General features: G+C 49.5%; 1 long non-coding RNA gene across 3 annotated transcripts; it reads right to left on the bottom strand.

Annotated features, from left to right (window-relative positions):
- Positions 1 to 348: 348 nt before the first annotated feature.
- On the bottom strand, positions 349 to 24,494 carry LOC119088798. Of its 3 annotated transcripts, XR_005092529.1 has the most exons (4): positions 24,296 to 24,494; positions 24,095 to 24,214; positions 4,461 to 4,573; positions 349 to 3,709 (listed from the first exon to the last, which is right to left on the bottom strand). It is a non-coding gene; the product is annotated as an uncharacterized LOC119088798 (long non-coding RNA). The 3 variants fall into 3 exon arrangements; XR_005092527.1 differs by having other exon boundaries at positions 24,095 to 24,494; XR_005092528.1 differs by lacking the exons at positions 349 to 3,709; positions 4,461 to 4,573 and adding an exon at positions 22,441 to 22,667 and having other exon boundaries at positions 24,095 to 24,494.
- Between the last annotated feature and the right edge of the window lie 2,608 nt (positions 24,495 to 27,102).

Below are 27,102 nucleotides of genomic sequence, written 5' to 3'. Positions count from 1 at the left end.
GCCCTGGCTGGGGAGACGAAGATGTGTGCCCAGCTAAGCTGACGCCCCACCTCTTCCCTCTACCGCTTCTCCTGTGACCAGGAGAAATAAAGCCTGGGGTTTCCCATGCCCTCTTCCTGCCTTGTAGAGATCGCTCGCACAGAAACTGTATCTGCTCCCAGACCTTTTGAAAACCCTGCCTCTTTAGCAGCTGGCTTTTGAGCTTGTCACTTTGGGGACTCACGAAACTCTAATTTGACCGTAAGACCTCAGCGATGGCAACTATGCACACCCTTTCCCCAAAGCACTGAACTTCCCCTGCCCACCTCTACACACACACACACACACACACACACACACACACACACACACACACACGCAAACACAGTGCTTCTCACCCCACAGAAACAGAACTTAGAGGCTACAAAAACATTTCTGAGGACGTTTTAAACATTCTCTCCATTCCGTGCCAAGACTCAGCAGCACTTTACCTGGAGCCTCTGAGTGTACACCCACGTTCTGGGTCTTTCTTCATTCTCACAGCATTTGGAGAGGGCAGTAGAAAGCGGACACCTACGGTCATCTCATATTTGTGTAATGAGATACAGGAGAAGATGGAGTGACTTCTGGGGCCCTTGTGATGCAGAGGAAGCTCAAAGTGGGATACGGGATTCTAATGGATCTTGAGTTTTTATATATGAACTCGGCTTACTCGGTTTTGAACCTTCCTAGCCTGTCTGTTAGGGTCCATGGCGAAACTGGAACTCTTAAAGCCAGCTATGGGATCTGAGAGCTGTATGGCCCGGCAGTTCTGGAAGCCAGCGTGCAGGCTGGACTTAGTCCTGCCTTGCCTGACTCCCGCCGTCCTCACTCAAACCAGCTGCCTCTGCAAACCTGGGGAGTGGGACCTTACCTCCTCCTCCTCCCACTCTCTCCCCGACCCCGGTCCACTCCACTGCCCCAATGTCAGGGGCCCAGCAGGGCTTTCTCCCTGCCCACTGGCCCTAGTCTATAGCGGCATCAACACCACTAAGCCTTCAGGGCTCCCCAGAGCTGGGCCTGCCCTCCGTAGGAAATTGAGCCCCACTGTGAGTCAGCAGCCGGGATGGGCCTGACGCCCAGAGACTCTTGGCTAGGCCTCTACCAGATGGGGCATTCCCATCCTCCCAGTCCTAAGGGCAACGTCTGCCCCACATCGAGGTAGCAGAGTTCCAGGGTGTCTCCCTACTCCATGGCAGCTCTGAAGTTGTCCCGACAAAATGCCCTTGCCTTGGAGGGTTGGCAACGGGCGCACAGAACAGAAGCTTGTTACTGCGAGGAAAGTGGTATTCCGGAAGCCCGAGGGTATGGCGTGTGGGTACCGCCTCTCCTGGCTGTGACCCCTCTGGGTTCCAGGAGGGAGAGCTGAGCAGCCTCCAAGAAGCACCCACACGCCCTTGGTGCCCACACTTTTGTGAATCACAGCTACTGTATGGGGTGCTGAGTCACTCTGGGGAGACAATATCGGGCCTATTTTAAAAGGATTTGTCAGGGTACTCAAGCCCTAAATGCTTAGCAATTTAACTACCAAAAATAGGTCCTGGTTAGGCCTCGGTGCAGGCCAGGCTGCTCCTTTGCTGGCTGTCATGGTACATGCAGTCCTGAGCTCGCACAGAGGGACCTGGCACACACAGGACAGCGTCGGCCACCACTGCCAGAGTGTGAGCCAAACCTTTGCCTCAAGAAGGGCGGAAGGGGAACTTCAGGCGAGGCCAGGGCTGAGCAACAGACATCGACTCTTGGTGCCATTTATTCCGACCCACTCACTACTGTTTCCGTTTACGGGGGGAGAAAAACCAGGTGGCCTGGGACTAACCGACTTGAATGTCCAACTTCTCAGCAACCCCAAAACTTGAAGTTTTTCTTTAGCTGAATGGATCTCCTTCTAACCCTGTATTCATCTGGGACTCAGTGAGCCAGAGACCGACCGGAGCCTCCATGGGCCTTAGAGACCACTATGTCCAACCTATACTGATGATGAGCAAACACACACTCGGAGCAAGGTGGGACTTGCTGAATCCCAGGTCGCCATCCCCAGAGTGAAGGGTGCAGAGAGGGGTGTGGATGAGGTACGGGGCCCTAACTGGGAAGCCAGCCTGTGCACGGTAAAAGGTGAAGATTGCCGTCAGAAGTCAAATGCAAGTTTACAGGAAAGCCAAGGCACAGATCACTCCTGCACAAGGACTCAGGACAGCTGTCAAAGAACAGCTCTGGAATTAGCTCTCCAAAGCTGGGCTGGGTGTGGATCCTCAGGGGGTAGGAGGGAGGGAAGAGGGCGGTGTCCATAAAAGCAGCAGCTAAGTCATCGATGAGAGGCCTGGGGGGTGTCAGCTAGTTGGGCTAGTGCGTGGGGGTGTTGAGACAGAATAATGAGAACAGGGAAGGAAACAGGCGAAAGACCAGATGATGGAAAGTCTGAAATGCCACAGCGAGGAATCGGAACTTGATGGTCATCATTATCATCTAAAAGCACCAGGTGGCGATGGGCCAGACATTTCACTGAGAAAGATGCTCAATTAGTGCGCGGTCTGCACTTTCTGGGAGCTTGGAGTTCAAGAGAAAGACTAAAATTACGGGCAGATATTAAAGACGTGTATTAAACACACGCATAAATCAAAACCTACTTAACACCCGAGTGTGTGAGTGTGAGCAGAGAGTAAGGGCACTTAATGGACTTGGGAAGGAAGATGACATTTGGGGAATCACTCCTGGAACGCCCCCCTGCCTTCCCTGTGCCTTGCAGCTCTGAGAAAGGTTCCCGGGAGCCAAGACCTCAGTCTTAATATTAGACCCTGGCTTCGCGTGGCTTTTGTTTCTTAGATGGCTGATTTCTGAGCCTGAACAGTTCTGGGAGCCCCCACCCATTCTCCTTTCTGTTAGTCCTCCTCTTGCGTTCAACCCTGAGCCCACTATTTGCACTTGGAGGGGAAATGGGGGAGGCAGCCGCTGGGCATAGTCATGTGGGTTACCCACCAAAGCGTTGGAGCTGAACTCTAAGCCTTCTGTTGCCAAGCCAAGAAGAGCTGTATCCGCACACAGGAGGTGCTTTTCCTAACTCACACAGAGGCATCGGATGGCCTTGTGGCCCTAACGGTGGTGTAGCCAAGCAGCGGCTCTACACCAAGCAGTCCAGCTTCCCCCTGCCCTGCCTCCCACCAGGGGACATCGGAAACACTCCAGCCTGGAGTCCCAGGCCACATGCTGGGAGGCAGTGACTGTGAGCCTCCCAGCTCTCCTCGCTGCATCCCTCACTCGCTGCATCCCTTACGCAACATTAGGCCAGAGATCTGAGGGAAAGCAGAAGAAAAATGTTGCCAAAGGACATCAAAGAGCCACACATACTGGAAACACCCACTGGGTCATGCCCCGGTTTCAGCAAGTTGGACATTCTTCTTTCTGTCTTCCCTGGCAGGCACACTGTCCAACACAGCTCGCTCTCCATGCTTCCTTCCATACAGTGTGAGAGTTGGGAGCCCCTGTGGTCAGCAGGAATTCCCTCCCGACCCTGTCAAGAATGACAGGAGCTACCAGCCAGTTCCAGCATTGAAATGACGGCCCAGCAGCCCCCAAGCAGGCCTTTCCACTGCAGTGGGCCTTGGTTAGGCTGCCGCTCGGCTCTTCTTATTCACTGCAGTTGGATATGTGTGATCTCACTGTTGGCTCCGCTTCTGCGCTCTGTCGCTGTGTAGATCTATAGGTGAGAAGGAGAGAAGAAAAGAACAATGACAGAGAGCTATTCCTTTTACCTCCGCCCCCATCTGCCTGCACCAGGAAGTGAATTAAGCCCAGAAGGACAGCTCCCAGCTGGACAGGAGCCAGTGCCCATGCCATGTTCCTCTCTCCCCTCTGCTCCTATCCTCGGGTTCTGACTCCTGGACCAGCTTCTTTATGATGGGCTAGCAAGGGTCTTCTGAATGATCTTTCTTGAGCATGGCTCCGGAATTCCCTCCTCAAAGACCACCACTTAGATTATGTTCATCTAGGCACCTAGTGCTAAATACCCCGCCTGGATCAGTAGCAGGGCCTCTGGTTCTGTGCATTGCCTTGAACCCTATCTCTGTTGCCTGATTGCTGGCTTCCTCAGTGTCCCGGGTAAGTTCCTGGGCTCCGCTTTGATCAGGTAAGATGGAAGCACAAAAATAATGAGCCTCGCTTCTCTGGCATGTCTTCCAACCGCTCACTTCGTCTAATGGATTCTTTGCATTCAGAGGGCAGGGCATACCTCTTTCCATATCTGGATCTGGTATCACAGAGTCCAGGTTAGGGCCCTCCGCAAGGTGGAGGCTTCGGAATGAATGATAAGTGAATGAATGAGTGGTAGTAGGACTTGGATTGTTACAGGCGAAAGGAGAACAATGGGGCAGCCGGAGGGGATGGGAGGATTCCTGGGGGGTGGGGGTGGGCCGCTCACCTTTGCCTGGCTCTTGTGCTCAGATACCTACCTTGTAAGAAATGGTCCGGTCTCCATGCAGGCTCTGTATTTCTGTCCTCCGCGCTAAGACCTCTGCGTCCTCCGTTGCTGCCCCTCCACAAAGTACGGTGTCCCTAAGAGCATCTGAACCACAGAGGGCAGGACTTGAGACAAGATGCTGGCGGAAGGGAGCAGGAGCAGACAAAGCCTCGAAGGCTTAACTAAGAGAATTCAACCTGGGTGCACAGTCGGTAGACATGTAAAAGGGCCGCAGTGTCACGCATGAAACGCAGTCCCTGGGCAGGGGAGGGGGGCAGGCAAGGGGACTGAGCTCTGCTCTGGACATTTTTGAAGTGTCAGCTGAACAACCCTGGCAATCGAACACCCAACTATTGACACCAAGGACCGAGGGAGGCAGCAGAAACTGCAGGGATGGGCACACACACACAGCGGAACATTCTCCCCAGGACCAGTGACTGCACCTGTGGGCTGTGCCTGCCAGAACAGAGGACTCAGTTTCTCCTGCCTCAGAGCTGCTGGGAGGAGGACAGGGCCTCGGACACGCATAGAGCCCTATGTCCTACACAAGCCACACATTCAGAACCTGCTGAGCATCCACACCGGCACATGGGAAGGAACTTCCTGCAGTGATGAAAAGATCCCCTACATAAGGTAGTACCGTGGCCACCCACGTGCTTTTGGAACAGTAGACACACAGCGGGTACAGCTAGGCACCTGGATACTTCCCTTTTATAAATTTATGTAAGCATAAATGTAAATTGCCACAGAAGTCCAATAGCCATTCTACTGGAAAAGCAGATCTCTTTCAGCCTCACGCACGTGAGGAAACCATCAAAGTGATTTCTCTCAACAAAATCGTCTCCTCTCAGATATGAACTAATATACAAAAGTTCTGTTTCCATGTAACTGTATAACTGAGACCATGTGTGTTTAATAGAAATCTGACATAGTTAGAATTTAAGACGAGATGTCATATATGAAGTAGAGAGAACAGACTCTAAAATGGTACCCTGGAATTTACCTCCTGATATCTACACCTTCATCTAACCACCTCCTACATGGTGTTCAGGTTGAGTAGTGTGGCCAACAGAATCCATCTAAGAGGTGGGATGTCACTTTCAAAGCTAGGTCTTAGGTGACAAGAAAGATTTTTCCAAGAATAGAGGGTTTTGATAAACATTCATTCTAGTTTTCTTTGATGTTTGGTTTTGTTTATTTGTTTTATTTTTTGTTTATTTGTTTATTGCTATTGTTGTCCCAGATGGGGTCTCACTCTGTGACCCAGGCTGGCATGGAATTCACCATATATCCCCAGGCTGGCATCCAAATGGCAGAAACCCTGCCTTCCAAGGGCAGGGATTACAAGTGAGAGCCACCGTTTCCCGTATCCTCATTAGCTCCAGTTACCAACTTGCCAGAGCCTGCAATCATCTGGGCAAGTCTCAGATTAGGCTATGGCCATGTTTATGAGAGATTGTCTTGACTGATAATTGCTGTGGTGGAGACCAGCCCACTGTGGGTAGCACCATCCCTAGGCAGGTGGCCTGGACTGAGCATGGGTCAGAGAACAAGCCAGTAAGAGGCATTCCTCCGTGGTTTCTGCTTCCCTCCCTGCCCTGACTTCTCTCCATAATGGAGCGTACTATAGACCAACCCTTTCCTGCCCTAAATTGATTTTGGTGAGAAGGTCTTATCAACCACAGCATAAGGAAAACTAGAACATCCAGCCTACATTGATTTTCAGTGTTAGGACCTACTTGATTATTCTTTAGGAATTCCAACGCTTATTAATATTAATAATGATTGAATAGATAACTTTGACCAAGCACTTATCTTATGCGTATCTATTGCTGCACAAACAAGAGTTTAAAACGTGTGTGCATTATGTCACATCGTTTCTGAAGGCTGGGAACTGAGGAGTGATTAGGCTGGTAAGTCTGGCTTAGGCCAGGGCCTGGGGCTGCAGGCTTCTTTGACTGTGGCTATAGTATCCATTCTAAAATTGTGGAGGAGAGGCTCCGTTTCTTCTCAAATAAACCTTCCAAAGGGCTGTTCACAGCCTGGCAATGTCTTCCCCACAAAGAGACAGCAACCGAGCAGGTAGCCTCCATACTTTCCTAAGACCTAGCTTTGAAAGCGACATCCCACCTCTTTGCCGGATCCTGTTGGCCACGCCACTCAACCTGAACGCCATGTAGGAGGAGGTTAGAAGAAAGTGTAGATGTCAGGAGGCAAATTCCAGGGCGCCATTTTAGAGTCTGCTCTCTCTACTTCGTATATACGCCATCTCATCTCATCCTCACAAAACCAGCAAAGAACGGCTAATATTATCCCCTTTTCCTGGGGCAACTGAGGCTCAGAGAGGGTGTGTGCTCCCAGGGAAACACATTACCCCCCCACCTTCCCACCCACCCCCACCCCCGATTCCAGGCTGGAGGTTTTCTTTGTTTCTGGGACTGTCTGATCCCCCTTTGCCACCGGAGATGAGATCTTTCCTGCTGCATCTGGCTTTCCTTTGCAGGGGGAAATAAAGGGAGGGAGGTGGTATTCTGTGGGACCAGTGTCTCAAGCTTAAAGCTGCAGTGGCAAGTGCCTAGGCCTTGAATCCTGGACTTTGGTTGGGGTCGTGGCTACAGCACCACCTCTCAGTAACTGACTCAGCCCTGCAGACTTGGGGTTGCCCACTGGAAGGGCGTGGGGAGAATGCAATGCGATGGTGTGGGAAAATGGAAACAAAGTGGAGACCACCGATGCTGATGCAGGCTCAGGCTGCCTCCCCATAGACAACGCCACAGGTACCAGCTCTTGGAGTGGCTCCGCCTGACCTCGCAGGGCACCCTCAAGCTCATGCCGACTCATACAGGTAGTGAGAAGAAGAGAGATGCTGTTACCTTGGGAACTTACATGGGCTCAGGTTCCTAATCTACAGATGGGCTTTGTTTTCTCTGACATAGTTCACACAACAATGTCTACTCTGAGGGCCCAACATCACTTGGATGGCTTTTTTTTTTTTTTTTTTTTTTGAGTCTCCATCCTTCCACAGGGAAACAGAAACATATTTCCTGGGGCCCAAGCACCAGTGGCCTTCTGGGCCAGCCACGGAGCTGGCCACCAGAGATAAAGAAAGGATAAAGAAAGGCTCCTGAAACCCTAGGAGCAGGCCACCATGCCAGGGGCAGAGCAGGCGCCTTAGCCGTTGCGGACAGGTGAAGAGAAATGAGACAGAGTTAGGGAAAGACAAAACAGGCTGGAGAGGCTTCGGGACCAGGAATCCCCTGGGCTCTGAGTGTACTTGAGGTCTTTAAGGTGATTGTGCCTTTGGGGGCTTCTGGAAACCAGAGGAGCTAGCCCAGGGAGGCATTTTCCAGTGACCATGTCTCTCTGTGCGGAGAACATGACCGTCTGTCTATTAGTCTCTCTGAGGTAAGAGAGGTGTTCCTGAAGCCTAGGGGACAGCATGTGCCTTTGGGTACAGCATGGGGAGGGTGGCACTGTTCAGCTATGGGGCTGGCTACTCCCCATGTTCACAAGATGCCAGCAGAGGCCCCATCAGGCTAGATTGGTCCAGAGGGGTGCAGCCTCAGGTCTCTGGCAGGCTCCCCAGTGTGTCCTTGGACACTGTGCCATCCCCTGCTCCATCAGCCCTGGCTGGGATGGGCCACGGGAGCCTCATCTTTGTCCCAAGAGAAGCTGCGGGGAGAGTCTGAGCTCCCCTGCTTTGCCTGGAGCCGAGGCCCTGGATTAAAGGGCTGGCCGCTGTCAACTGCAGTTGAAGGCCAGCTGTCCCTGTAAGTCTGCCTGGCCCGCTTTCCAAAGCGTGTCTTCTGAACACGATCCTTTTCCTCCGCTGGCTGCGGAAAGCCAAGAAACAAGCTCAGCAGGAAGACTCCTGGGTGCAACTTCCAAGTCTGCAGCCGAGCCACTGTATTGTCCTATCCGGCCCTGCATCTAACTTCTCTCTTAAACTGCATCTCTCCCCTGCATGCTCAGTTTGTGCTCTCTCTCTCTCTCTCTCTCTCTCTCTCTCTCTCTCTCTCTCTCTCTCTCTCTCTCTCTGCGAGCATCCCCCTCAGACCTCCAGCTCCTGCCAGCTGTCTGCAGGCCCCTCTCCCCGATTTGTTTACGTCTCCTTTGCTTTCCTGTCTGTGTTTGTGTGTGTCTCACTGTGTGTTTCTGTTCCCCAGCCCCCTTCCCTAAGGTATGGGGGGCGGGGAATGACCAGCAGGAGTGAGGCCCGCCCAGGGCTCCCCAGAGCAGAGGAGGGTGGACGGTCAGTCGAGGTCCACATGTCAGATTGGCACAACGGTTCCACCCCGAAACCTCCCTTCTGGCCACAGCAGGAAAGTGTCCAGAAGTAAGTGTTCCGAGCATGTAGAGCAAGGCTGCGTCCGCGCTCACTGGGGGGACCTGGAAAGTAACCCTCAAAAGCTTGGGCTGGAGAAACACTCAGCAGTTAAGAGCGCTTGCTGCTCTTCCAGAGGACCAAGTTTAGTTCCTCGTGTTCGGAGACTCGCAACTGCCTGTAACTGTAGCTCCGGAGAAGGAGTCCAAGCCCTCTTCTGGCCTCCATAGGCATGCATGCATGCACGCACACACGCACGCACGCACGCACGCACACACACACACACACACACACAGACAGACAGAGAGACAGAGACAGAGAGCTCCAAGGAGGTCCACTCAAGTGGCAGGAAACACCTGTAGGAACCAGTGTCTGAATCAAATGCCAGCAGGAAAAACACAGGGCTCAGTTTTCTGTAAATGAATGAAGTAGACCTGGGGCTGAGGGACCAATAAAGAATTAATAAGAACACAACTGATAAAACTGTTCAGGGCCCAGAACCTAGAAACTTTTGAAAGGACAGCTCGAGCCAGTATGTCTAACCATACCCACCTGCAGTCAAGTTACCACATAGACCCCCAGCCACCTAACAACCAATGTATGAATCAGCGACACAATCGCAGCCATCCTATAGATCGATGTCCTAGGTAAGTAGTCATTGCCTCATTTTGTAGATAGAGAAACAGAGGCCCAGAAAGACTCAGTCACAAAGATGCCCAAAGATCTACAACTATGATTGGAACCTAGAACTGTCCTGACTCCAGGCCAGCCAGCTTCCCTGACTGCCACACAGAAGAAACAGCCCCAGTCACACAGCGATGATTCTTTTCATATCCAAGCATCCTTCCTGTGGGTGGATCAAGACGCAGAAACAGTTGGACATAATTAAGCATCAGGTCGTGCTGACCTCCCCTGCCTGCCTTCCAGGCAGCAGGTGGCTTCCGAAGCGTGTCCCAGAGTAACGCTGTTCCAATTAGTCCAGGTAGTCAAAGCTCACGGGGATGTCCGTGGGTGTTCTGGTCAGTTTTTTTTTTTTTTTTTTCCGTTTGTTTGTTTTTTTTTTGTCAACTTGACACAAGTTAGAATCATCCAGGAAGAGGACCCCTCCACTGGGCAGGGGAAAATGCCTCCGTCAGATCAGCCTGTAGGCAAGCCTTGGCTAATAATGACTGACGTGGGAGGGTCCAGCCTGCTTCGGGCAGTGCCGCCACCCTTGGGCATGTGGTCCTGGCTTGTATAAGAAGCCTGAGTAGGCTGTGCAAGCCATGGAAAGCAGTGTCTCTTCCCGGCCTCTGCTTCAGTTCGTGCCCTGGCTTGCCTTCATGATGGACTGTAAGTTGTAAGAGAAAATAAACCCTTTCCTCCCCGGTTGCTAATGGTCAGGGTCTCTATCACATCCATAGAGAGCAAACTAGAATGGGGGATGGGGGACTCCACGAAACAGTCCACTGCTGCTGCACCGTTCTCTCACCCGAGGCCGAAAGAAATGTGTCAAGGGCATAAGAAAAAGCCTGACAGACAAATTATAATAAAGTCCCACAGTGCTTTGGTTTCTTTGAATTAAAATAAACTGACGTCGTCATCGTTCTTGTTGTTGTGGCGGCGTGGGGTGGGGGGTCCTCTTTCTAGTAGATTCAGCCTCAAGATGTAAGAACAGGCAGAGGTTGACAGAAGACTTCTCTGGGCATTGGAGATTAGGATCGGCATATGTGTGTTAACGAAAACGCTAGAAATAAAGTGAGAGAGACAGAGGAGAGAAAAGGCACCTGAGTCCAGCTCCCTGTAGCCGCGCCTTCTCTTCCTTCGGTGGAAAGAGCCAATTCTCACTGTATCTTCAAAGGAAAGGGGATGCGTGAGGGATAGACAAGACATGACGCTTACTCCAGGACATTTGATCCTGCCTTGGCTCTGGGAGTTAACGCCTCCCTGCAGGAGCCTCACTGGGGCAAGATATGTGTATGTGGTGCCAGGAGGGGTTCATGCAAAACAGTTTATGAAGCTTAAAACAATGCATTGTTCCTCTTGTACCCCAGTGAGCCAGAGAGTACACACCCAAAACAAATACGAGCCCGGTTGCCAACTGAACAGTCTTTATTAAAGACATAAACTAGATGCTGTTCTCCACCTCAAATATTTCTGGAGTTCCTACTATGTGTCCCTGAGGACACGGTAATAAATCGGCCATTAAATCAGCCTTGTCCTCGGAAGAAACCGGTGAGTCTAGGAGGGGAGAGCGGACCAATGTTCAAAGAAGCAGAGTCAGTCAACATGCAAACCCGTCACGGAGAGCTAGCTAGCTTTCTCACCCTTCCTTCCTTCCTTCCTTCCTTCCTTCCTTCCTTCCTTCCTTCCTTCCTTCCTTCCTTCCTTCCTTCCTTCTTCCTTCCTTTCTTTCTCCTCCTCCTCCTCATCCTCCTCCTCTTCTTCCTAAAGGAAGTTTGTGAGCAAACTTATCTATTGTTGTTGATCAAACAAGCCAGTTCTTGTTATTTAGGAACTTTTAAAAAATGACTTCCGGTGCTGCCTTACCCTCTAGCCTGGAAGGTCCATGAGGACCAGGCCACTGACAGGCTGTGTCTTTGGTGCAGATTTGGGACCTAGTTTAGTGAATGGTCAAGGAAGTCATGAGCTTGGGGAGCTATGAGACTCTAGGGGTGGATATGAGATACAGAAGGAATGGAAGACAAAGATCTGCTTCCAAATAAGCCTACCAGACAGTGTGATAGAAAATTCCCAGAAGAAGTAGCCAAGTCTCTCCCACTCTGCTCCACACACAGGAAGGACTGGATTAGTTACTCTTTGTTGCTCTGATAAAATACCGTAGCAAAAAGTGACTTATGAGAAAAAAGAGTTTATTTTGGCTATGGTTCCAGCGGACTAGAGATTGTGAGTGGTAAGGAACACACCGCAGCGGGAGGCCAGAGCAGGAAGCTGAGAGATCACATCTCAACCACACACAGGCAGCAGAGACTGAACTGGAAGTAGGGTGTGGCTATAAACTCTCAAAGACCACTCACTCCCAGGGATGTACTTCCTCCTGAAAGGCCATACCCCAAAGAGCACCTCCAACTGAGGACCAAATATTCAAATGCCTGAGCCTGGGGGGGCGGGGAACAGGACATTTTTTATTCCAGCCATCACAAAAATACAGAATGAATTATGGGTCTCAAACTCCCATGGCTCATAGAATTTGTGGCTTTCAAACTTCGAGCCATCACATGGCAGAGACCTTGGTTGGCTCCCAACGCCCACTTCAACATCCCTTCCCTGCCATCTCCACCAGAGTCTAGAAAGTTCAGGCTCTTCTTCATTTCACAGCCTGACTGGCAGCTAGGGACAACTATGTGACAGTTCTGGCCACTAAGCTTTTCTGAGGAACTCTTCTCTGTGAGGAAAAAAAAAAAGTTTACCATCGGTAAGAAAACGTTTGCCTTTTTTGCCCCTCAGGCGTTTCTCCCTTCTTTCCTGATCCAGTCCTGAGGTATCCACAGAACTGTCTGGGGCTGCAGAGCTAGGTAGGGGTCAAGCTTAGGCCATCATGCATGATTAACACATACACCACCCCCAGACCCACGGGCTTCTTGTTATCCTCATTGTTCAGGCTGCTCCAGTTGGGTTTTTATGACTGGTTCTTGAACACAAGCGTAATATGTGTAATGCCTGGCATTGCCGAGCACTTTGCCTGTCATCCCAGCTACCTCACCATTCTGGGGAGGAAGGGATAACAACACTCACTGAGTGCTTACTTTGTCAGACATAATTCTATTATGTGCATAAATCAACTCTTGGCCTTCACCTTATCATCAAACCCCATCTTCAAGATGGAAAGTCCAAGTTCTGAGAGACTTTGCAGCTGAAATTTGTGTAACAAGGGAATTGTCCCCACCACCGGGACACTCCTTCCTCTGATCTCTTTGATGAAGTTGGTTTCTGTCTTAGATACGGTTCTGTTGCTGTGAAGAGACACCATGACCAAGGCAACTTGTAAAAAAAAATAGCACTTAACTGGAGTCTTGCTTACAGTTTCAGAGGGTGAGTCCATGACCATCATGGCAGCGAGCAGGCTGGAACAGTAGCTGAGAGCTTACATCTGTTCCACAAGCAGGAGGCAGAGAGATGGAGACTAGGCCTGGTGTTGAAACCCCAAAGCCCACTCTCAGGGACACACCTCTTCCAACAAGGCCACACCTCCTAATCCTTCCCAAACAGTTCCACCAACTGGGAACCAAGGATTCAAATATATGAGCCTATGGGGGCCATTCTCACTCAAACCACCAGTCTCAAAGACGTCTCCTGACCCTGCACCATCAGCATCTCCTGGAGACTTGCTAGAGAATACACATTCTTCATTCCCACCCCAGACCCCCTAAATCAGAAGCCCTAGTAGAGGCAACCAGTTGTTCTGACAAGCCCCGCCTGTGACTCTGCTATGTGTGAGGGTTTGAAGACCACTTCTTTCCTGCAGGCAGAGCCTCTGCCCTTCCTTCCCTTCTGACCTTCCTCAGCCCTAGCAGGCTCCTCTTTAGGCTCTAAAGTCCAGGGCCATTTAGTTCTGCAGCCATCTTTATGTACTTTCCTGCTGCTGTGGCCCTATGTTCATGTTTGGCCACACAGGTCCCTGCAGTTGCCCAAACTCAGTGGAACCTGTCCATACAATGTCACGAATGAGTCTTTCTAACTCTGAGTCATCACAGCCCCTACCTCGGGCTGCATTCACTCATTTGCTAGTCCAGGCTCTCTGGTCTCTTTTTCACAAATGTTGGTGCATCTTCTAGACACCACCTTGGGAAGTCCAACCTGGACCTTCCACCTTTTTTCCATCTCCTTTGCTCTTTGTGATGGTTTATCTTAATTGCCAGCTTGAGTAGATTGAGAAATACTCACAGTATTAGCGAAGCACACTTCTGGGCACGCCTGTGATTTCATCACAGAGACCACTGGATCCTGAGCGCTCTGACCTAATGAACAGCTCAGTCCCTGTTCACAATACCGTGGAATTACTGAGAGGCACCGATGAAGGGTAGAAACCAGACTCTGGGCTACTCAGGATTCACTGCGGCTCCTTGTGAGGGATGGGCAGATTCCTCCGACCAGCAAGGTGGTAAGAGGAAACACAAGGCTGCTGGCCTCATGAGAAGAGAAGGAAGTGTTTTCTGAGCAGGCCATGAGGGGCATAAGCCAGCCCTTGTCCATGGGGGATGTTGAGAAGCCATTGATGAAACTTACGGGAACAAGAAAAGGAGAGCTGGGAGAATAAATAGAAGGACCTCCAAGAAAGGATGAGAATGATTGATTGTGTTTTCTGCAAGGCCACAGAAAGGGAAACACAGGCCCTTCCGGCATGGAAGGTCCCGGTTACAGCTGTGTCCTCCTAGTACAAAGTCTTATTTCTCCAGGTATTGGGGGCAAAAGAACCTCCTCCTCCAAGGTGTGAGTCCCCAAAGAAGCCTTGCCTGCTCTGCAGGATGACTCAATGGAGGACCCGCTTCCACTTCTTGCTCGTCTGCCCTTCTGTGGTGACCCTCCCACCTCATCTGCTCTCTCTGTCTTCATGCCCAACTGATTCAAGGCATTCTGGGTAAAAGAATGTGTGTTGGCTTGGAGCTCTGATCATGTTATGCCTAGAAACGAACCTTTATGAAACAGAAAATGTAATTTATAAAATACCCCACTCAAAATTATATGGGATGGGGTGTCGGTGGGACTGCCGATGAAACCAGATCGGCTCTGAGCTGCCGATCGTTTAAGATTGGTGGTAGCATTTGTCACAAGAACCAAAAGCTGGGAACAGCACATGGATACAAACAGATAGACAGGCAAATGAAATGTGACGTGTCTCTACAACCGAATATTATTCATTTCTGGAAGAGAATTCTGGTACACACTGCAACCCGGGTGAACACTGGACACGTGAGTGAAATAAACGAGACACAAAAGACCGAGGCAGTGTTGTTACACTTGTATGAGCTACACACTCTGAGAGACATAAGAGACATAGAAATGTGTGTCTGAGTCTAGGGGGAACGGGAACGGGGACGGGGACGGATCGCTTAAGTTGTGGAATATCAGTCTTGCAAACAGAAAAGACACCTGGAAATGGCTGTACAACAGTGTGGGTGCATTTAACATGCCTAGACTGTAAACTCACTTGTAAAGATTGTAAACTGTGTGCTAAATCCCTTTGGCCACAATTGAAACTTTCAAAGAAAAAGAATGTAAGGTGAGTAATGTTCACATGAATATTTATTATACTATTATACGATTCTGTCTGTACTTTGACACACATCTAAACTTTCTATCAGAAAAAAACAAACTAAGTGTACTCTATGGATGTATTAGTTAGAATTTTTCAGAGAAATAGATACATGTGAACCTAGACATCACTCCTCTATTATCCTTTCCAGTCCAGGAGCAATACAATCAGTTTACTCATGGCTTCTTTCCTAGCCTAGTAAAGTGTGTGTGGTACTTCTCAGGTGGCTGTGCACATTTTTTCCCCCTTAAATTTATTGCTAGACTTTAAAAATTGCTATTGTAGCCGGGCAGTGGTGACATACACCTTTAATCCCAGCACTCAGGAGGCATAGCCAGGCAGATCTCTGTGAGTTCAAGGCCAGCCTGGTCTACAGAGCAAGATCCCAGGACAGGCACCAAAACAACACAGAGAAACCCTGTTTCGAAAAAAAAAGCCAAAAAAAAAAAAAAAAAATGCTATTGTATGTTGTGATGGTGAATGTTAAGTGTTGACTTGACTGGCTAACAGAGAGCTGGTGAAACATCATTCCTGGGCATGTTTGTGAGCCTTTCCAGAGAAGGTTAGCATTTGAAGCAGCAGGTGGGTTTGTATGTAGTTTCTCTCCTACGTTTTCGTGTGTTAGAAGCTTGGCCCCAACGTAGGCATGGAGCGATGTTAAGAGTTGTCGTCTTTGGCGCACGCCTTTAATCCCAGCACTCGGGAGGCAGAGCCAGGCGGATCTCTGTGAGTTCGAGGCCAGCCTGGTCTCCAAAGCGAGTTCCAGGAAAGGCGCAAAGCTACACAGAGAAACCCTGTCTCGAAAAAACCAAAAAAAAAAAAAAAAAAGAGTTGTCGTCTTCGGTTGTTAGGTCATTGGGGGTGTTAGCTTTGGAAGGAATCCATGTCGTTCCCATGGAACCCTGGTGTGTTCGGGGAGGGTCATTATGAAAGAGCAAGCCTGCTTCTTCCCAGTCTTCAAAGACTGTGAAGACGATGAGAGAGGAGTGCCTGAGAGTGGGGGAGGGGAAAGAAGCAAGGAAGGCTGCGTGGACAAAGCGACCGTGTCTGTGCGTGCTGTGTGCACTTGCCCGCACACTGTGTGGTGTGCACACGTCTTAGCCGGGGCTGGGAGGGACTGTCAGGAGGGCTATGATAGGAAGGCCCTCAGTGGGGACCTTCTGAGAGGGTTGAGTGAGGCAGGAAGGAGAGAGTGAGTACGGAGTTTGACCGGCCTGGTAGGGGGAGGAGAAAGAAACAGGAGAGTACTAATCTAGACCGGATGACCAAGGAGAAATGGATCAGTTGTAGAGCTCATCCTTTCCCAAGTACCAACTGTCTACCAGGCCCCGTCCTTTTATGAATTTCTCTGACTAAAATGAATGAGAGGGGAGAGAGACCCCCCTGTCTGAGTGCAAATCATGACACATGGTTTTGTGTTTTAAAGTAACTGCAATATCACATGCATGTTTGACTACAGATGGTCAAGCTGGTAGGTTGGGGTTTAGTGTGTAAGGTGATGGAGAGCCACAGAAGGTCGTTGAGCAGTTGAGTGCCATGGTCTATGATTAAGACATTACACCTGACACTGTGTATTGGGTAGGTTCATGGGGCAGAGAGATGAAGCAGAGCAAGACTCAACAGAAGTCAAGATGGCGGTCTGGACCGGAAGTAATAGAAGCCTAAGTAAGGCAGGGTCAGGGAGAAAGAAGGTAAACAGCAAAGCCCAGCAATGTTGTAAGGGTAGCATTGTTGGTATTAATGAGTTTGGTTTTGAATACATCACCTGTGAAGTATCCTGGGAGACCCAAGAAGAGGTATTCAATAGACAGGTTAAATGAGGCCAGGAAACTAGCCAGTTAGAACCCAGGCATCCCCCTTCCAGTGGAGAACAAAGAATGGGCATGGAGTGAGACCCACCAGAAAGGAGACAGGCAGTGACTCTGGATACATCCCAGGGACCCATCAGGAAAGAGCTGGGGAAAGAGGTCATGGAGGCACCTCCGTCCCAAACTTGGGCTCTGACCCTTGTAGGGATGTCTGCTTCTGTCTGTGGATGGGCACTGGCCACACAGAGCTGCCTTGGAGGATAAGGGGTGAGGCGATCAGCAGGCCAGCTCCTTCTTCCTGCCAGGAAGGACAAATGTGTGGTTAGCATCCCAGTTGCAGACCTCACCACGGAGTCTTAGGCTGTCATGGCTATACTGACTATGCTGTGCCCCCAGCCTTCCTAGAGAACCGCAGTTCTTTCTTGTAAGGAACATGTAAGGCCTAGGTTGAACAACCCTGGTCAGGAGTGATAAGCAATAGAATGACGTAAGCAAACCACAAATGGAGGAGTGATAAGCTATAAGCTATGTGTAGAAGTAGGGATAAGACTAGAAACCGAGCCAGAAAAGAATATAAAAGATGAAGCCTCAGACCCGACCAAGAGAGCTCGTCAGGCCCTCGCGAGAGACAACTCTCCTCCACCAGAAACATGAGATCCTGTCCCCAGTGCAGATGTGGCTGACCAGAGAAGGCTGACCCAAGATCCAGAGGAACAGACGTGGCGAGTCCGGACCTGTACACCTGGAGAGGTACTCCTGCTTCCATTTGGAAGATGGGATAAATATTGTTTGTAATCTTACTGTGTGAATAAATGAGTGTTATACCAAGTCTGAATCAAGAGTGATTCTTCCTCCCCCATAACCGGGTATGTGCTCACTACATTTCTCATCCAGAGGTTTCCTGGGATACAGACTCACAGACCACGGGAAAGAAGAAACGAAGCATATGCCTCCTCCCTAGTCAGGGTGCAAGACTTTGTCCCAAGTGATCCAGCGTGGCTCACTCTGGCGAGCAATGTCTACAAGCCCAGATTAAAGAATCCTTTCATCCCTTAATACAGAGTTTGGGTTTTATGCCAATCTATTCTGGGATGAGATGCAGGCTGTGTTTGACATTCAAGACTGATATAATTTGTCTCCATGTTACCTAGCTGTGCCCGCTGTCTTCAGCTTGTGCCTCCTGATACACTGTCCACTGTTTGGCTGGGAAGCCTCCCCTCCCAAGACCTCTGTTCAGTCAGTGTAGAGCAATGGAAGGACTTCTCTGAAGGGAGGACCAGGCCAAGGATGTATACCTGTGGATCTAACTGTGGACCCTGGTCTTTCCTGGTCAGAGCTTAAAATCACTATACTGTAATTGTAAATAAAATTCTAGACACAGGAATGAATGTCTACTTATCACAACAAAATTTACAAAATTTAAAAATGATTACAAATAACACAGTTATCACAAAATACAGAAGAATAACAATGTTTTTAGTTGCCTGGGAAATACCTGTAAGGCTTTCTTTTCATCTCTTGCCTACATGTACCCTACCGCTGAGACACAAGTTTGTAATGCAGTTTTCTAGAGAAGAGCAGAAATACAGTCCAGTCTTTAATAGATTTGATGGACATTGTATTTTCTTTCACCACTGGTCAGCTAGAATGAATTGTTTCAGTTCACATCTGATCATAAATCATGTAAATTTTTAAAATTACATCTATCTATCTATCTATCTATCTATCTATCTATCTATCATCTATCATTTAGAAACAGAGTCTTACTATGTAATCCAGGTGGGCCTGGAACTCTCGGTGTAGACCAGGCTGGCATCAAACTCACAAGAGATCTACTTGCCCCCACCTCCCGCCACCATGCCTAGCAATCACATAGACTGTCCAAACTGTTTTTAAATTTGGAAAGACCGCTATCATTTTCTTCGTCTGGAACTAAGATTTCAAATACCTCAAGTTTTCTTGTGCAGGAACTGATTTTAAATATTCTTTGAAATGATAAGTGTCTCTGAGGTTGATAGTGCCCAAGCCTCGGCTCTGGCAGCCCTTTACAAGGCTATGCTTGGCCACCTGTCTTCAACATGCCAATCAATGAGACAAAATAATAGTGCAAAGCAGAGAAAGGAAATTTATTCCACGTGGCAACACCAGAGAGAGAAATAAACAAAGAGGCCCAAGAGCTCCCATATCCATCTTTGGAGTCTTGATATGAAGCTGGGGTTTAAATTTATTTTATGTGTCTGAGTGCTTTGCCTGCATTTATCTTTGCACACTGCATGCATGCCTGATGCCTGAAGAGGTCAAAAGAAGGTGCTGGATCTCCTGTAACTGGAGTTATAGACAATGTAAGTGACCATATGGAAAACTGGCTACCAAGCCTGAGTCTTCTGTAAGAGTCACAAGGGCTTCTGTTTGGTTTGGTTTTTCAAGACAGGGTTTCTCTCTGTAGTCCTGGCTGGTCTGGAATTCACTCTGTAGACTCAGAGCTCTGCCTGCCTCTGCCTCCCACGTGTCGGGGTTAATGGAGTATGTCACCACTGCCAGGCTGTGACAAGTGCTCTGAACACCTGAACTGTCTCTCTGCCCAAGGTTTAATTTTAAATAGAAGACAAGAGGTGTGTATAACTAAGCAGACTTAGTCAGGGTACAGTCCTGCCCATCACTGTCCATTTGTATCCAGGCAGGCATCTGTCCTGTGAGACTGTCTAACTAGTTGTCAGGCCGTATGAAGTCTCTTCCTGGAAGACAAACTCCTCTGGCTGGCACCAGACTCTTTAGGCCTCTCCCTTCCTCCAACATGATATGCTTGGGGAAATCCCAATCCCTTGGGGACCATTATTCAATAGTCTCGTAGCCAGAGGGGCACCAATGTCTCCTGTTTAGATCTCTTCACTGCTGCTGGGATGGTGACAATGACTCTTAGAAGCTAGTTTGTCTTTGATGTCCTCAGTGGAGTGGCACATGGTGAGTTTTCTGTTGTGACTCTAGAGGATCCTCTAGGCTCCATGCTTCCTCAGGTCATGTGAATATATATATATATATATATATATATATATATATATATATATTCAGACTGACTGAGATCCTACCTCGGCCAGCCTCTCTCAATGATACCATTCTCCTTCCCTCACATGCACATCTCCAGTGGAACCTCCTCTGTGTTGTTTCCTATCAGTTTCCAGGGAAACTAAAGCTCAGACATCTTCCAAGATGTCAGTTTTCAGCAGTAGATCAGCAAGGGATGGTGACCGCTCCCCAGTGGGCACGCCGGGTCTGCTTCTCTACCAAGATGACAGCCACGCAATCCAAGGGCAATGGGAGGGCTAGCAACGAATTGAGCGGACCACACAAAAGTCATTTAGATACAGCCCACCTCCCAAACCCATCTCCCCCTTCACCAGATTTCCAAGATGCCCACCGCCACCCAAAAGCCACCCAACATTCGACGCGTATTGTAAGAAGAAACTATGATTAAATTTTTTGTTTTTTTTTTTACTTTTGCAAAATGTATGCAGCCTGCCAGGCCATCCACCTGGGCCCCGAAGGCACCTGTGGATGCATGAGGTTCTGAATTGTGAACAGGACCCTCCTCACTCCCTGGATCTCCCCCTGGGTAACTGCCTCTAACTGGTTGTGTCCTCGGTTTCTTCTAAAACAGCTTGCTTTGCGTAACTTTTTCCATCTTGGTCATTGTCTTTTTGTGCCTAGCGTTGACAATGCTTGGCTCCGGGTCTAATTCCCTGCACTGTGTGAGGCTTGCCCAGCTCAGAGCTTTACCCATAACCCTCCTGGAATGATCCCATTGGGAGGTAGCCCCTGTCCCCCTTAGGACCCTGACTGGTTTCATCTTCCTCCTCCCCAACAAGTACCTGACTTTCTCCTAAATGCTTAACCCCATTTCCAGGTTCATTTACTATCCTAAACCATGGCTTGCCCCATCTTCCTGCCACAGATGCCTTAGCAAATCCTACCCATCCTTCCAGACTCAGCTCATCCTATCCCTCCCCCCAGGCAGCCATGACTGCTAAGCACATCCATTCAGGAGACACCCGTCAAAAAGAGGGAGGTGCCTTTTCTCCCCTGGGCCAGTGAGCTGGGATTCCCTGCATCCGTGAGTATGGGAATGATTAGGCTGGCTGTGTGCCCTGCACAGATCACTTCCAGCCTCGGCGCCAGAAGGATTGTGCAGGAATGCAAAGCTGGGCATAAACGCATCTTTCTCACAAGCCTGCTTTAAAGAACAAGTCACGTCAGATCTAGAGAGGGAGGCTTTGAGAGGATGGTGAGGAGATTGTAGGAATCTCAGGGGAACAGCATCCTGCTTTCCTCCTATCAGACTGCAGAAAGTGCTTCCTTGGGGAGCGGCTTCAGCTGGTTAGCAAGGCAAATGGAGCTTTTCCTGGCAAAGAGGCAGAAGGGGCTCCCAGGCTTCTCTTCCCCAGGGCAAAGTGGCTTGCAGGGCTTTGCGAGCTGACTAGAGGGAGGTGGCTGTGGGACCAGGTAAGTTGCGAAGGTGAACAAATCTTTGTTAGGGGAAGTTTCTTTTCACCAGGCATGCTGTAAATCTATTTAATACTCCAGAATTGTGCGACAAACGCCATGGAGCATTGGATCCAGCTTCAAAGTCTGTATGCCAAAATGCAGGGACTTTCAAACCAAGGAAGAACCAGACGTCTGAGAAATCTTCTGGCTGCTTTAAAATTAAGCCACATGTTATCTCCTTTGTAAAAACTAGAAAGATAAGTGTTATGGTTTGAGTGTGTCCCCTCGAAGTTCATGCGTTCATCTCTTGATTCCTCCACGTGGTGATTGATGCTGGAGGGGAGAGGGAGTTTGGGGTGTAGAGGGAGAGTTCTCAGGAGTGGATGAAAAGCTCCTCACCTTCGCATGGCTGGGGTAGTTACAGCGAGAGCTACAGTGAGGAGTGAGGCTGCCTCTCACGCTTTGTCTCTTTTGTCTCCAGCCAGTCTGCTCTTCTGCTACCCAGCTCGGGAAGCAGCAGGCTGCCCTCGCCAGAACTGAACAGGTGCCAACCACTGTGCTCCTGGACTTGGCCACCTCCAGGACCGGGAGCCAGAATAGACACCTTTTCTATTCAAACTGCCTGGTCCTGGGTATTCTGATCAGGACAGTAAGCTTATCTAAAGGTAAGGATATGATGGGGTTACCTCTGGGAGCTCCACATTTGAGTGTGTGGGGCTAGGGGTGATGGTGAGTATCAGGGTCAGTGGAACGTATATTATGTAGACACATGATAGACACATAATATGTGCAAGTGCATATACATGCATGCACAGTATGTATGTATACTATGGATACCCACGGATATATGTTTGCTATGTGCACATTATACACACACACACACACACACACACACACACACACACACATGCATATATACATCATAGCCGAGTGGTCCACACTTATCAGACATGAATGGACAGATCACTCAGTGTTGACCACAGGCAGATCTGTGACCTACCAGATTCCATAGCTAAAATTGTTCTGGCCTTATAGCAAGCCTTTATTTTTTATTTTTTGGTGCTGAGCCCCCACATTCTCATCTATAAAATGTGACCGGCGGACTAGATGATTTGCACCACCACCTTTAGTTGTAAAAATTCAATCGTTCCAGTAAAACCAATCACAGGCCACTGGGACAGTTATCAGCTTTGGTCCTTCAGTCAGGTGAGTTTACCCTCCTTAGAGCAGCTCCATGGAGAAGCCGGGAGGTCGAATCTCTGGCCCCTCATCTTGGTTCTGCTTCTTCGGGTCTGTGTGAGCTGTGGTGGGTTGGCACGTCTCTCTGGGCCTCGGCTTCAGGTAAACAGAAGGGTTAACACCCTAATCAGGCCCTTGGGCTCACGTGCTCAGTCAGACCAAGTCCCTCAACCTGATTTGTAGCACAAATCCCAAATTGTCCTGGGTCTCGCTGTGTCAGCTCCAGCTGAGGGAGCAGGCGTTGTGAGCCTTCTTTCTGAGGCGCTCTATGCCAGACAAACATTTGTCATGGTATTTCCTGACTCAGAATGTCCCTCTAAATATAATCTCCCAGGCTTAAATGGCAAGAAGATATAGAAAACGAGTCTCCTAGGGTTCCCTGCATTTTGGCTTTCTTTTTTAAGCTGAATCTCGGGCCGTGACCCTGTTCTTCTCCCTCTGGATAACCAAGATTGACAGGATAGTCACGGGCCTACCAGGGGGAGGAGGGGACCCATCTTTTTTGGCCGTTTTCCTTGACCCTGAGCTAGAAGCAGCTTTCTGTTGAGTCTGGTTTTCAGATTGCACACATTCCATCTCTGTGTTAGTTTATTGGTCTCAGAACATGATGCATCATGACTTCCTGAAACCCAGGAGCTGGGGAGAAAGGTGTGTCCACAAGCAAACAGGCAGAACAGGGAAGGCCCGAGGGCCTTTTCTCAGAACGCTGGCTGTGGATCAGGCAAACCCGAGTTTGACTCTGAGTTGATATATTTTTAGCTGTGTAACCTTGGGCACATTCCTAACCTCCCTGAACTTGCGTTCGCTCCTCTGTGAATACCTAGTGCCAGTTCGTTCATGCGACATAGATGTACCATCCACAGGGCAGCGGTCTCGGTGCAGAGACCTGGTTTATGCTAATGCTTTCCTTTTCCTTTCACAGCACATCAGAAGAAAAGGCCTGTTAAGAACCCTCAGTTAGGGGGGCTGGGGAGAGGGCTCAGTGGTTAAGAGCACTGAGTGCTCTTCCAGAGGACCCGGGTTCAATTCCTAGCACCCACACGGCAGCTCACAACTGTCTATAATTCCAGTTCCAGGCGACCCGACACCTACAGCAAAACACCAATGCACATAAAATAAAAATACATTTAAAAAATGTCAAGACAATAATATTTAAAGAAAGAAAGAACTCTCGTGTGGTGACAGTATGGAGCCATTGTATGAGGCCTGCCTGCACTCAGCTCCCCACAGCGGCACGATTCCCCCATTCTCTTGCCTTTTCTGAGTTGGTTGCAGGCCATCACACGGCCACTGTGCTGTGGCTCAGGCAGTGGACTGCCTGGACTTCCCTCCACCACCTGTACACGCCCAAGTCAGCCTCTTTTCCCAAGACCTACTCACTGGCCTGGCTTGGTGAACGAACCTCTGCCTTCTAACTCGAAGTGAGCCACCATGCCTGTACTATACCTGCACTCACATGACTGGTACTCCCGTTTCCCTCTGTTACAAACAAGACAATTGTCCTCCCTTCCCCAAGGACTCACCTCTTTGAGAGTGATAAATAGTATCCATGTCTCATCTTGGAACTCCTCAGCGGGCAGCCCTAGTCAGAGAATAAGCTCAGTAGCTATTGTTGAGGGAGTAAATGCAGAGAGCTGGATTTCCTGGAGGTGGGAAAATGAGAAATGGTTTCATTCTTCAGAAAGGCAACAGAAAAAGGAAAGGGCGATCCCCTCTCAGCATACCTATTGTGTGACGGGGATGTTGCAAGATATCTGCCTCACAGAGGCAGGAAATGAAGCTGGAGAGAGCTAGGGAATGCTGTGCTGGGCACAGCTGTGTGCTGGGCACAGCTACGTGCTGGGCACAGCTACGTGCTGGGCACTGTCCCCGGTGCTTAGCACACGCCACTTCTTTCAGTATTCACAACGACTCCAGCAGCGCTGGGAAGTTATGTTAGCACCTACATTTACAAAGCTCGTCTCAAAGTGGGCCGTGACACCTGCCCTGCACCTGCAACGGTCCGTTATTTTCTTTCTTTCTTTCTTTTTTTTTTTTTTTTTTTTTTTTTTTTTTTTTTTTTTTTTTTTTGGTTTTGGTTTTTCGAGACAGGGTTTCTCTGTAGTTTTGTTGCCTGTCCTGGATCTCACTTGGTAGTCCAGGCAGGCCTGGAACTCACAGAGATCCGCCTAGCTCACCTCCCGAGTGCTAGGATTAAAGCGGTGCGCCACCGCAACCCAGCTCCGTTATTTTCTATAACTCATCATTTTAGCCTCTAGCACCCCAAATCCTCCTGAGGAGCAGAAACAAACAAAAACTGATAAAGTCAAAGAGCTTATGGTTTGGGAGAAGGATGGAAGGCAGACAGAAGAGTCGCTTTTATTTTAATACCCACACCCCCCCCCCAATTATCTTGGCTTCTTTTGAACAGCTATTCAAATAATTCAAGGTACAACGTTCAGTCGGAACTTTGCCCTTTGCCTGACCGACCGATCTCCGTTGCTTTAGGAAGCCTGATCCTTGTCCTGCCCTCTGGGTTCCTGGTGTTCTTGGTGGAAAGGCCTCTAGTGGGGTGTAAGGGTAAAACCCAGCTGTGGAGAAACTTGTTGTGTGCTCCTGGCCGGTAGGCTCAGTCGGGACCTAGGCAGGCCTTAAGTCATCCCGGTCCCGCGGCTGCTCCATCCTGCCGCGTCTTCCATCTCGGTACACACAGCTCTCCCCAGCACAGGCAGCGGGACTCTGTCCCTTGTGCTATGTATGGACAGTTTTCTTCCCAACCGCTGCGTGTCACCCCCTTCCACAGAACACACGGTATGCCCGCTGGCCTGAGTGCTCAGTGGCCTTCTACATTCCCCAACGGGGCTCTCATGGGCTTCGGAGCCAGGCGGAGCAGCGTCAAGGGAGGAGTGGTCTTGTCGTAGGTCCGTCCGGAGCCAAGTGGCACAGCAGGGTAGATGTTAGATGGGCCTACCACGCATCTACAGGGCAGCCTCCTCCTGGAAGTCCTCATACAGGTAGACGAACAAACTGCACCCCTGAGCGTCCCCAACCCCAACTCCAACAGCTGAACTGACTCCTTCCCTTTGGAGTTTAAGCCTACCAGCGAGCCAGGATGCCAGCGAACCAGGATGCCAGCGAGCCAGGATGCCAGCGTCCGCCTCTTGCTCTTCTCTTTCTACTCTCGTGGGCCCCTCCCCCACGGTGGAAGGGCTTCTTTTCCTTCCCAGTTCTCCTCCTTCCTGGAATTCTGTGATCACTTTTCCTCTCTTGAACCCGTTGTGATATAATGGCTTGAAGGAGAACGCACTATTCATCCTGCCTGTGGCACGAGGCACCAAATGCGAGCGCGCGTCTAACTCCAAAGCCTTGCTCACCACCACCGCGTTAAAACCCCGCCTGCAGAGCTGCAGGGGAGTCAGTCTAGGATTCGAACACAGGTCTAACCCAACCTCAACATCCAAGTTTTCCCATTTAATCATTTCTCTCTTTCTCCATCCAACAAGAGCCTCTTTTGGCTCCAAGTCTGTGCCTGGTCCGCATTCCGAAGCAGCCGGCACAGAGTCCCGGGCTCCACTTCAACCCAGGCTGTTCCAGGTTCTCTCCCCACAGGGATCTCCCGTGTAGACTCAGACACATGCTTTCAGAGTGGAAATGCAAAACATCCCTCTTTGAAAGCACTTGCGTGTAGGCATCTCTGCTTTGGATCACTTAAGGCGGGCTTGAGTGGCCTTTTAATAGGTTTGTTTTGTGGTTGGTTTATTCCTCTGATGGGGTGAGTGGATTTCACTTAGCTGTGTAAAGGAGGAGAGGCGGTTTATGAGCCAAGTGGAGCGGCTGGTGTCAGACTGGCCAAAGGATGCTGGAGTTTCCCACGGGTCTCACAATCCTCTTGAGCACCTGATGGGCTGTTTTGGGTGCCTGGTTGCTTTTATTTTGATTTTCCTTCCGGATCTATTTAACTCACTTGGAAAGCTGCGTGATCTTGATAAAGCTCAAGACAATTCATTAATTGATTCCTTGTTGCTGCTGCTACTTTATATTAGCGAGGTAGAAGAATTGGCATTGTGCTCTACAGCAAAAGACTGCATGTACCTGTGGTGCATGTTCATGGTTGTCGACTCGACTGCTCTGGAATTAACTAAAACTCGAGCCACAGGGTACACCTGTGAGGGATTGGTTTTTTTTTGTTTTTTGTTTTTTGTTTTTTTCTTAATTAAATCATTTGAAGTGGGAAGACCCACTTTTAATCCAGATCTTTTGAGGTGGGAAGATCCCCCTTTAAACTGGGCCATACCTTCTGCTGGCAGCCTGTATAAAGGACATGAAAGAAGGAAGCTGGCCTGCTTGTTTTAGCTAGCAAGTCCATTCCTTCACTGGCATTAGAGCCAATCCTTTGATATTCTGGTGTACACTGAAGGCCAGGAGAGGTATCCAGCCTTGTGGACTGAACAACTCTACCAGATTCTTGGACATTTCCATTGGGATAGTCATTGTCAGACTGGCTGGACCACAGCATGTAAGCCATTCTAATAAATCTCCTTTATATGTGTGT

Source organism: Peromyscus leucopus, chromosome 12 (genome assembly GCF_004664715.2).
Source record: "Peromyscus leucopus breed LL Stock chromosome 12, UCI_PerLeu_2.1, whole genome shotgun sequence".
Classification (NCBI taxonomy): Eukaryota; Metazoa; Chordata; class Mammalia; order Rodentia; family Cricetidae; genus Peromyscus; species Peromyscus leucopus.
This window is presented reverse-complemented; position numbering and strand designations above follow the sequence as displayed.